The sequence below is a fragment of the Netta rufina genome, assembly GCF_964035555.1.
Source record: "Netta rufina genome assembly, chromosome: 22".
NCBI lineage: Eukaryota > Metazoa > Chordata > Aves > Anseriformes > Anatidae > Netta > Netta rufina.
In genome coordinates, this window is record NC_140146.1 from 7,175,396 (window position 1) to 7,188,067 (window position 12,672).

The following is a 12,672-nucleotide window of genomic DNA, read 5'->3' on the forward strand; positions in this document are numbered from 1 at the left end:
CTGGGTTTAAATGGCTCAAACAACATCAGCTTTATGTAACCCTTGAGTCTTATGCAATACCTTTAAAACTGATATATCTGTATGCATGTTAACAGTCTATACAGGAAGATGACTGCTACAGCTAGGTAATACAAAGAAATTGAACAGAAAGAAAACCTCTCACATTTTGAGAAGCAGTTTTTTTCTTTTTTTTTTTTTTTCCCTCCTGGAAACTCTGTTCAGAACATAACTGGGGTCTGAAACACGATCCTGTAGCTCAACAAAAGAAAGATGCCACAACACATTGTTTAAGCAAAATGCAGTGCTTGGACTCGAAAGAGGCACTGCTCAAGAAAACATGACAAAACCTGACCCAGTCCCGCTGACTCTCTGACCGTGATTTTCCTATAAAAAATGTAATTGCCAAAAAAGCATTATCAACAAAACCCAAGCAACAAAATCAGGATAAAAATGAAGTACAAATGAAAAGGTAAAAAAAAAAGCAGTAATTTGCTTTGCCTTTATCAATAACTGCTTTACCTTGCAATAATTAAGAGGTGGGTTATAAGAGCTACAGGGCTGAACATTACAAGTATTGCTCTGACATCCAAGACCATTTATCCCTTATTATTTCTTATTTTGCTAGTCAAAGTCTTTATTGTTTTGCCCACTTCAGGGGGCTGCATAGAACCACCTATTTAGAATGCAATGACGTTATATGACCACACTTTATACGTTCTTATCTTTTACATTAAACAGAAGATCTCATGACAAGTTTCTACCTCACAGTGCACTGAAGACAAATGCTCAATAGCCTATAAATCAAGTTGTCAAAATAAGCTTCTCTCATGCTATAACAGTCAGGAAATTTAAACTGCCCCAGCCCAGCAGATTTCTTGCACTGGAAGCACCCTAACTTTTTCCAAATGCAGCAAAGATGAGAGTGAACACAGACACGTCCACCTATTTAAGGGTTTATCCAAGGACTCTGCTTTTGAATATCACATTTCAGAATCTTTTGTAAGTAAAAAATGAGCTTGTCACATTACATACGAACTGAAGAGATGTTATAATATTTAAGGAGTAACAAGCAGTTGACATATTTACCAATGCTCTGCCCTCCAACAGGTGATGCTCAAAAAAATCTAAAGAACTCCTGATGCTGTCTCCAGGCTTTCCTGCTGGTAACACCTGTGTTGCTCAAGGTCTCCCTTGTCACACATACTCTGACCTCTTCGAACACTCTTTAAAACCTGGGGCAGTATATAAAGTACTGAAAAACCTTTTGCCAATGTAGCATGATTTGAAGACTAAACTTCACGGACTTTGTAGGTTTCTAAAGCCCTTCTTCAAGGCTGCCTCTAATGAAGCTGATGAAAATGATTGCATTTATGTAACTGAGACACCTCGTAACTTACAGAAAACATTTTGAACTTTACATGTTTTCTGGAAATTATTATTCTTCAAATTTATCCATAAAATGTTAACATCAAGATTACTTCTCACTATTATTCCTTAACATAACTGGAGGAGTTGGTCACTTTAGCCACTAAAGGCCTATTTTGTGAACAGAATGAGCCCAAGCAAGGTAGCACAGACAAGTCTCAGAGCTTTTCCAACAGAAGTTGCCTGGATCTGATGGGAGCTCTGAAACTTTTGGGATATGAAGGATCCCAAAAGTTGATGCAGTATGTACTGACCCATTTTTGTTTCATCCCTCTCACTCCACAACTCCTGTGGAACTCTGCAAGCTCCTAGAACTACTCCTGGATCACAGATTAATCTAGTGTATCTGTTCTATCAAGCCACAAAGCCATTTTCACTTCTGGCATCCTCAGTCCTTCATAGTATAGTGAGAAGCTACCCCATGAACTCAAAAACAAGCTTGGGAAATAGAGCAAAGTCTTCACAGTGATGTTTTCTGGCAGGGTCTGGCCCTCCTCAGACAACCAGTTGCTTCAGGGTCACATCAGGGCTGGGCTGCTCCACAGTGCCAGCAGCCTGATGGGAGCCTGGCTTGTCCAGCTGGGAGGGACGGAAGGAGCTACTTGGCCAGATTTTGATGTGTACTGTGAAACTGGTTTGAATCTAGAAAAAAATAAATCTCCTCATTTCCCTAAAATAGACATCATTTGTAACCAGAACAAGCTTCTTAATTTGTACTCAGAGGGAGCCTACTACTGATAGCAAGTTACGCACACAGTATTTCTATAGATGCAAAATTAATCTGGTAAAGTCTTTTAAGGATGACTGATTACTCACATCAGTCAGCATTTTACAGAGCTACGGAGTGTATACTTCCACAGTTAAGACCAAAGAACCTGGATATAGTTTCATGTTACAGTCTCTTTTGGCAGGATTGGTTTAAGCTGGCATTTCTTCAGTCCAGATCACTTCACTGATGAACTTAAAGCAGACCTGGAAAAACAGCTCTGAGCCACTACAGCAGATGCAATAAATGGAAAGTGCAATGAACAGAGGAGTTAATCCGGTTTAACTCCCTGAGAGAGGTGCCCGGGAGTCGTGCCTCTGGTTTTCTCCCATAGCATCCTCCAACAGAACAGAACTTCCTCAGTACAAACCTAAATAGATGTTAGCCATTCATGCCACACAAGTTTTTTACCTGAGACTGCAAAAGTACCTGCTTTGTAAAACTTCCAGTGCCTGCTCAGATTGGGACAGTCCATGACTACATGTACTCTACGTTAAAGGGCAACAGTTTCAAACATTTTCCAAGTTGTTTTTCTTTTTTTTTTTCCCCCCCATGTGAATAGGTCACAGGGTTGCTACTGAGAATGGGCTTGACCACGTATGAATTGGGACAACTTCCCTGCAGGTCTACCAAAACACACTCTATTGCCCTTGTCATTCAGCTGTGTTGTCCCATCAGTAGGTGTCAAGACACTCAAGACACAGAGTCCTCACCCTAAATGGTACAGAAAAAACACAAAGCAAATTTGGGGTAAACACCTGTGGTGCAGAAAATACTTATAAATGAAACACTTCACCCAGCCCGTGATAGCATAAACCTCTACACGGTCCTCCCCATCTTCTAACCCAATGACTTGTTTCAAAGACACTATTATCCAAAGACACTGAAAGATTTCACACCCGGGTTCTCTCTTTTTGAGCTACACAAGGTGGCAAGAAACAACAGTGCCTTGTCTGGCGGGCACCAGCTCAAACCATTGCCTTTGGCTCTAAAAGATTACCAGAGTTGCTCTTCTAATCTCTGCATACTGCTTTACTGGGCAAGTGAAGAACCCAAACGATCACTTTCTTGCTTTTGCTGCTCTAGAATCAACAAGCAAGAAATTTCGTCTGTACCACTCACAACATGGGAGCAAAGCCAAAACTATTACATAGGAAATTCTGCTTTTCACTGGCAAAACAAACAGCAAACCTTAGCGGTGAGTATGTCTCACACAGACACTTAGAGGCCTTTTTATTTTTCCCCCATTCTACACAAACTAAATGTTTGATGATATTTGAGTAACAATATTTGAGTCTAAGGACCAAATGACGAAGGTGCATGATCTTTCCTGCTTATTCTATCAGAGCACTCTCTGCCCAAGTTACAGTCATTTCCCCACAGTCTTCTAACCACTAAATTAACGGTGTTTTGTTAATCTGCATATGCATGTTCTGAAGCATCACATTTAAATGCTCAGGAGGTAAGAATCCACTCCAAGAGCACTGGCTTCCCAGCACATGCAGTTTCTTTAACAGCAGTTTCTGTGTTACAACATCTTTGGTATGAACACACACAGACTGAATTTAACAAGTGCAGTAGCTGAGCACTGTAAGAAAGCTTGCAGCACAACGACATTTTTCTATTTTCCACAGCGAGGCAGATGCACCATATTCTTTCAACCAGTGCAAGCTGTGGGTGGTGACTGAAGCAGCCTAAGGGCACTTTATTACTCTGAGTGCCAGTGATCTTCTGTTTTACAAATCATTTGTCATTTGCATATACAACTTGCTCAGCTCTTCTATACAGCAAAAACGCTGAACGTATCATCATGTCAATTTGATTTGGTTTATTACTGAGGAGCCACCACTGCAGAAACAGATTTTTCTGAAATTAAACTTCCATGGCACCCTTGATACATCTTACGAAAAGGTCTGTACAACAACACAAGATTACAGGATGTGGTCTCCACCACCAATAAAAGCCCTTAAGTTTTTACTGAATATTCTAAGACATACGCATCTCTCTGCTTCCAGGCAGTGAGAAATGCCACAGATACTGAGGCATGAGACAAGGAAAACACTGTCATTCCACTGAGTCTAAGTGACAGCTAAAATAGGTCTATGCTTTCACATAATAAGTAAGTAGTACCGGGCATGAGCTCCTGCTATAATCAAAATAATAGCATAAATCCTGCTATAAAGCAATAATCAAGACCCACACATACAGCCACTGCCATTGATTTTAAGCCGTTAACCCACTTCAGCAGTGTTAAGATTTCTCATCAGTAACACTTTTTTCACAATTTTTCCAGTACTGTTCATCAGCTATTCATCCCACACTATCTGGGACCACGTTGTTCCTCTCCACTATCCAATGTTACCTCAAAAGACTGTACTTCCCCCCACTTTTCTTTACCATGCCATTACTACAGAAGAGGAGAAAGGAGGTGGAATGGGCTGACTTTTTCCTCAAGTGGCTATCTCTATACTTAACCTTTATAAAGTACTACTTTCTTTTTTTCTTCCAGACTTCTCCTCCCCTGAGCTAAGGGATGGGGAGATTTTTCACACTGTCCAGGAAAAGCAAACCAGGGAAGGTTTTAGAGATGCCAGGTAGACTTGAGATGTCACTTTTCTTGCTATTCAGTAATTTGTATCAAAACAGTTGGCTGCCTAAGGTCACTTTGTATATCTCTGGTCAGAAACTTGCTGTGCTTTCCTACAGGTGCCAGCACTACGAAAGATGTGCTTTTTGATGCATGCAAAGAGCAACAGCTTAGGACGTTGTGCACTGCTCACGAAGACTTTCTTCTCCAAGAGAAACATCCTAAAGGAGCTGTTAGCAGGAGAAGAGAACCTCGTGGGGCACTGTCTGTGCTACTACAGTATTGGAAGTATGGTAAAACTTGGACATGAGTTTTCTCTCTCATATAAATTGCAAATTCAAGAGACAAAATATTCACCCAGAAGTCTGCAAAACGATGAACAGAATGATATGAAACGGCTTCTATTTGCTGCAAAGTTGGATAAACATGAACTACTGCAAGATACAAACTCTGAAACATTAGAATAGATCAACAAAAAGAGACTTCAGATCTCCTTCAATGGAAGCTTTCAAAAAGTCATTTATTCCATCTCTGAACTGGGAGTGGCCTACCTGGACTTAATTCCCCCTCCTAATCCTACTCTTTTTGACGAAGCGCCCTGCAAAACAAGTCTTGCAATAACCTGGCACAGCGCGGGCGTGTGTTTTCAGTATCCTTAAATTCCTGGGGAAGGTTTGGGCTATTTACTTCACCGTACCCACTCAGATAGGAAACTGTGAGCTGGAGGTGTTACAATGTTCTTCTGCACGTGTGATGCTACAGTTAAAACATAATTACAATTTTCAGCTTATGCTGTAACATCACCCTGGAAGGGCCAGGGACCACCACAGGAGGGGAAGTCAGGGCAAACACAACCACAACTCGCCACTGTGGACACAGGGGAGGGAGAGGAAGGCTCAGCAAGCTTCAGAAGGCATGCACTCACGTCCTAAGTACAGCAGTGAAAGCCATCACATGAGCACGCAGACTTAACCCCAAACAAACACCGTACGATGCACCCCACCCGGTAATACTCACTGAAAACAATGCTTTGTCATGTCCGCGCATCCACCTGCAAAAGGCGGAGGGTACCGGACCCCTCCAGTACGGCTAGGGGAACAAACCGGCAGCACACCGAGCGTCAGAGGACTGACCTGAGAGGCTACAAAGGCAGCGGAGGCTCCAGCCGGCACCCGGCGGACACGGCAGGCTGTCCCCGGGCCGCGCTCGGGCTCTTTCGCATGCTCGCAGCCAGCGGCAGCGCCGCCGGGACTCGGCCGTGCCCTGTCCGCACCCCCGCCGGGTCTAGCGCTCAGCGGCGACTTTCCACAACGAGAGGAGACGGCGCCGGGAGCCGGGGCGTGCCTGCCCGGCGGCACGGGGCATGGCACCGCGCGGAGCCGGCCCAGCATCGGCACCGAGCGCGCAGACGGAGGCGGGCGGCGCCTGGCGGCCGAGGAGCTCTCGCGTCTCGTCCGCGCGCGGGCGAACGCCCCCCGAGCCCCGCCGACACCGCCGGGTTCGGTGCGGGGGCCCGGGGGCTCCGACAGACGGCGGAGCCTCGGCGCTCGGTCGCCGGCGCCCGCCCTCAGCCCTCAGCCCACGCCGGGGCCGCCCGGCGCCGCCATAGCGGGATACGAGCCCCGGCCGCCGGCTACGGGCCCGCGCCGCGCTCGGCGGCGGCGGCGGCCCGGGGCTGCGGCGGGAGGCGGCTGCGGCCGCCGCCTTCCATTGTCTGTGGCGGCGCGGCCCGGCCCGGCACGGCCCCGCCCGCGCGGTGACGTCACCGCCGCCACAGCCCCGCGGGGCCCGGCGGGCTCCGGGCTGCGCCTCTGCGGCGGGCGCGGCCGCCTCAGGCAGAGAGAGGCCGGGAGACGGAGACAGACAGACAGACGGACACACCGAGAGTCCAGATGGAGAGAGGAGCGATAAACAGAGTGCTACTGCTCGTGGACACCTGCTTGTCTTCCACTGATAGATTCTTGTGGCTCTGAAACTCCATTTCTAAGGAAAATATACCCATACCCATACGTTTGGAACCCATACCGAATGTGTCGTTCCTACAAGCTTACCCAAATCTCAAAACTTCTACGTGCTCTAGAAACACACATCAGGTGCTGGTAAACAAACATCATCCTTTGTGGATTTTGACTTTAAGCATCTACGATCATTCACACCTAGCACTGCATGACAGGAATCACACACCCGTCAGACTGAAATGTTACAGGTAGCACGGCACTGTGCACTGTCACTGTGCACTGTTATGGGTAACTTCAATGCATGTGGCCTGTCCTATCCCAGCTACCTCCTGCATGCAACACCTGGAGTTTAGGGGCCACAGGTATGGCCGTGTCACCCTAGCACCAGCGAGCCACCAAACTTTTTCCTACATCTTCCACCTGGGAACGGCAGTCAAACCTTAAACTGAGAATGCAGAACTAGCTAAAAGGTTGGAAGGCTGCCTATTGTGCTCTTCTGTGTCAGTACCAGCTAGATTCAGTACCAGTCATATCCTTGTCCATCCTATACACACGTGAACCATCAGCTCACACGACCCCTGCCCAAATTTTTTAATTCTCTTTGAGCTCCCTATGGCAGCACTTATTCCTCCACAGCCTCTTTTCTGCAGGTGCATAGATGTAACGCAAAGGAGCACTCCCTGGAATGCCTGATCACATCCCATGCTAAGGAAACTTGATCTATACAGACACTTTTAGAAAGGAGCAAAGGCTTCAGTGGAAGGCAAACACACATGCTTTCCACTGAAAATCTGTACTAAAAAGCCTGTTTAATTTGCTATTTATCTGTCAGTAGAAGATCTCTTTCCTTCAGTTCAGAAGGGGTCTTGTTTGCTTTTCATTTTTCTTGAGAGAACTTCTTTACAGACAGTGAATGAAAAGTGAGGTCAAATGCCTACAGAACTACATGATGGCCTTTGAGCTGACAGCAGCATCTGAAAACTGCCTGTTTTATAGAGAAAAAAAAAAAAAAAAGAAGAGGCTGCCAAGTTTATCAAAGGAGACAAAGGCAATAAGGGAGTGCATCCCTTATGAGAAGAAAAAAGGCTTTATTTAAAAAGAAAGCCCCCTAATGAGATAGAAAAAAAATGCAAGAACATTAGTAGCTAGTGCCCACTGCCCATTAGTAAAAGATCTAATTTATCTGTGGGTTAAAATAAGAAAAAAAAAATAAGAATAAAAAAGGAGTGGTTATGTATAGTTCAGAAAAAGGAGACACTATCCTTTTTAGTGCAGCATACATTGAAAAAGGAAGAAGTCCTTCAGAGGATGGCCACTCAACATGTTGCCCCTCAGAACTCCTGCTCTGCACATTCCCTCACTTGGCTTGATAAAGACCTAGGAAACAGAGGTATAGAAGACCATGGTCTCACATTTAGCAGGCATTTGCAATGCTATTCCCTGATCCCAATGAACAATACTTGCTCTGTGCTCCAAAAGGTGGGATTTATCCTCACCCTAAGGTCACTTCTTCCAAGAGTAGCAAGCACTTTAAATCAAGAAATAATTTAATGACACACTTTCCTCTGGGAAGCACAATTGTCATGATTTCACTTAAAATGTGTTTCTGTTCATCATCTCTCTCCCGGATTCTGGGCTCTACAGGCACTGGTTCAGCGCTCCCTCCATAATCATAAGAATTACTTGCCTTTAAAAAATCTTAAACCACATGTTGCTGTAAGCACTTATGAGAAGGAAGTGCTATATATCATACCACTCCTGCTCTCTACCAGTGCAGTAGCCTAGTGGAAACAGATCCTGCCAAAACACTGCACAAATGCAGGGATCTCATGCCACTACTCTGCGACAGGAGGAGCACCAATGTGACCCAGGCGAGCTGCATCTGCTCAGCATGCACAAAAGTTCATGCTCACAGTTTCCTGCTGGTCATGGGGGAACTCTTTTTTGCACGCTCAGGTTCAGATGCTTCTTTGCTAACCCATCTTTGTCGAAACCTGCAAAATTCTACAAAGGTGTGATTCCAAGTGTGCCTCGTATCTTACCAGTCATACCCAACAGCAGCAATTTTATGTATATATATATTTATTGGCTTTATTTACAGCATATGGTTTGATGATCAAGATACCGTGTTTTTATTTCTGGAGCTGTGCTACAGCCTGTTTAGCACAGCCTATTACTGTTTAGCACAGCCTGGAGAAAAGGAGGCTCAGGGGTGACCTTATTGCTCTCTACAGGTACCTTAAAGGAAGCTGTAGTGAGGTGGGAGTTGGTCTGTTCTCCCACGTGCCTGGTGACAGGACAAGGGGGAACAGGCTAAAGTTGCACCAGGGGAAGCTTAGGTTGTATATTAGGAAAAACTTCTTTACCAAAGGGGTTGTTAGGCATTGGAATGGGCTGCCCAGGGAAGTGGTGGAGTCACCATCCCTGGAGGTCTTTAAAAGACATTTAGATGTTGAATTTAGTGATATGGTTTAGTGGAGGACTTGTTAGTGTTAGGTCAGAGGTTGGACTCGATGATCTTGAGGTCTCTTCCAACCTAGACAATTCTGTGATTCTGTAAAGGTTTTCAGTTATCTGCAGAACTGAACAAAGAAAGAAGACTTATTTTTGTCTCAGTGTAACTGGAAATATACAGCTGCAACAGAGGATGTCTTTATCTTTATTTTAAAGAGATCCATAGATGACTACTGTTTATGCAAACTTATGTAAGATAGAAACTGTTTATCCTTTTACTACACCGTTTCTGGGGTATGGTAGACTTTGTTAATCCTGCCCCTCTCTTGCACAGGTCATATAGTTGAAATCATTATTAGTGTTTTAACAGTTTAGTGTAAAGGAACTCACAGTGTTCCTTCAGGTTAATTAAAAAAGAATATTAAAATTCTAGTCAATATTTTGGGACTACAAATAGTCCTTGAAATCCTTCCCTCAAGACTACGTAACAGGCAGTAGGACAAGGATTTGAAGCAGTGCAATTAAAGTGGATGAAGAAGACAGGGATTTGTGGATTTATTCTGTTGATAGAATCAATTCATATCAGCTTATACCTTGGCTAGCTAAACTAACATCTGTTCTCTCAGAATAAACAGAAAGATGTTGCTGGTTCATTAGAAGAACATAATTTGCTGCCTTTAGAGCACTGTGCATCAAGGCAGAGGCTTCTGATAAGTCATGGTTAATAAAATTATTCAGTCTTTTTCCCTGAAGAGCCTCTGCATTGCAGCGGTCCTTTTACTTTTTTTTTCTCCCGTTAGCAAAGCCCTAGTTTGTTCACTGCTGCAGTCCCCCTCCCTTCCACCATTACCACATCGTAACAGTCTCTAATTGAAAGCTTGCCCGCTAACCAGCAGCTCCCAGACAACGTGCAAGAGCAACAGAGACAGCGCTCAGCCCCCACGGCCACCTTCTGCAGCTCCTACTAATTCACCAGCACTGAGGGAGCTCTCAAACAACGATTTTTAAACGTATCTCTCCAGTGCAGCATGCAAAGGGGATTGCTAACAGCTGAGTATCAATCTCCATCACATCAATATCTGCTGTACTTCACATGCAACTTGCAGCTTCAATAGCAGACGAAAAATACCTGCAGACCTTATCAACACTGCAGTCAAACTCAGTTTTGATGCTGAACATAACATTATGTGCACCTCTACAACCAAGTCACAAACCTCTCTTTAACCTTACAATAATCACAGTCACCTGTCTCCATTCCACTTGTGTTTAGAAACATCAGAAGTAGTGCTGCCCTGACTTTCTTGAAATGTCTTATTGTAAGTGGCATGAGAAACAATGCATCTAATAGTCAGAAAACAGAGAGAAGCTAAACCTATGTTTTCTGTGACATTACACGGAGGGAGAGAATCACAGCACGATGCATCAGTTTGCTGCTAGTATTAACGGATAGCCCTTAAACAGCTGAAGATACAGGTACTGCACCACTAAAATCATGCCTGATGCTACTCGGAAGAAAATTCCATTTTCTGTTTCTCGCCCGCATTATCCCCAAATGTATCAGCTCAGACTCTGCACGCACACACATACTGCTCTGTCAGAATTCAGCAAGAAATGGCTCCTCCTCATCTGCCCTGATGCTCACATTTTTTTGCAGATGAACTACATACACGCTAATCAGCAGCGTCAGAGTGCTCAGATGTGATCCATGTGACTACTCCCTGGGCTCACAGCTACTAATAGTACAGAGAAAGCCTCTAATGAATATTTTAATGAAGAAAGCTTTTTTCTGTCAGGGCTTCCCAGACAGATCAAGGGAGCCCATCAAAAACCTTTCAAACACCACCTGCCTACACTGATGGAAGCTCAAAACCATTCAATATTTCTGTTGAAGTGAATCAGTTCTACATATTTGCCAAGTCTGTCAAAGTATATATAATAATAACACAGTAACGCAAGCTTCAAATCTTTGTAAAGATAGCATTATTTTAAAGTTATTAAACTGCTAACAAAAGTAATATCCATGTAGTAGGTTTCCCAAAGCATGCATTATATTACAGTTACCATGTTTGCAGCTCACAGACAAAATAGGACGAGGTTAATTTACTGAGGAACAAACTGAATCAATATTTTAGCTCATTATTGCTCATCTTCAGTATGGTCCTATGCAAACAACAACTCCTGTGATTTCTTGTGTGTAACACTAATACTGGTTTCTCAGCAATGATACCTCAGAAGACTAGGGATCTGACCTTACTGTATTTGTCTCCTTACTTAGCAGAAAAAACAAACACTTAACAAATGGGTCACCTAGCAAGAGCGTTAGGATTTTGCTAAGGTTGCCTATAATGCAGTGCTGTAAGAGCTGACATTATCTGGTGAAGAAAGATGAAAGCAGTATTGCTGGTCCTTTTCAATCTATCACATTGTTAACACAAATTGTCTCTTTCCCTAGATCTTCTTGGTCTGAATTGGAAGCTACATCTCTCTAGCAACCACACTCAGGAAGGGAAATGAACTTGCTGTCCATCTTGTTAAATAAATGAGACCAGCCAGCAGATCTGTTGCTTCCTTGGGGACCTTGCTAGCTGGTTTCCTCCAAAAGCTTTTATAAGTAGCCCTGGCAGTCACAGGTAACTGAGGCAATTCAGTCCCTCCAGCCTTGTGTTCCAGGCTTCTATGTTCTTCTATTCTCCCTCTTCTCATCTTGCTCCTCTATAAAATGCATTTTGGGGGTATATCCCAACTTAAGACTTTCAAGAACAGAGTTATCATATAAACCCAAAGCCTGTGTTCCCATTCCTCCGTGCTGACATTGAGGTAAGAGGCAATGTTCTGATCAGTCATGAATTTTTTCTGCCAACTGCCTTGTTAAGAGCTAATGCTATTGGGGTGTCTGTCCCATCCCTGCAAGGCATAAGGGATGCAGCTGTGAGTCTTGCCCATCTAGAAAGGTTGATTGTGGCTGGTAGGTGCCAGAAAATCCCCTGGCTTGCCATCAGCATAGACTGTCCTGGCATTGAGACTCTCAGGTGTCTGACAGAACCTATATATACCCCCTTTGAGTACTTCTAGGTAATGAGGTGGGATGTGGAAATCATAGCAGTGGCTGACTTTAAAGTACCCTTGTTCTTTATATTGCCTCACCACCTTCCTACTTTCTGCTTGTTTTTGCATTTTTTTCTAGACAAGTTTAAGTTTCAGAGTTCTCAGGGAAGACAAATGCAGGGTACATATTCATTTCCTGACAGGAAATATGACTGGGGAAGCATTCAGCTTGCTATTCAAAGAAAACATCTCTTTGTCTCCTTCCCATCAAATGCATCCACATTTGTTCACATTAAAAGAACTAAAAAATTTCAGAAAGAGGGCTTTGATTAATGGAGCATTGAGCAACAGACGTTCCCCACAGCACAAGCCCGTCCCTCTGCATCTCTCCCCCACACCAGTGGCAGCTCCTTTCATTCACAGTCTTACCATTTGGC

At 44.1% G+C, this 12,672-nt stretch overlaps 1 protein-coding gene across 2 annotated transcripts in view; it reads right to left on the reverse strand.

The window, feature by feature from the left end:
* Positions 1-12,672, reverse strand: part of CAMTA1 (calmodulin binding transcription activator 1) — a gene marked incomplete at its 3' end in the record, with an annotated part of 330,178 nt that overhangs the window by 31,767 nt on the left and 285,739 nt on the right. The window contains exon 1 of one of the 2 annotated variants that reach the window (XM_084300276.1): positions 5,912-6,029. The exons of the other annotated variant lie outside the window; for it this stretch is intronic. Of the gene's footprint in view, positions 1-5,911; positions 6,030-12,672 lie in introns of those variants that run through there. 2 annotated transcript variants of the gene reach the window in all.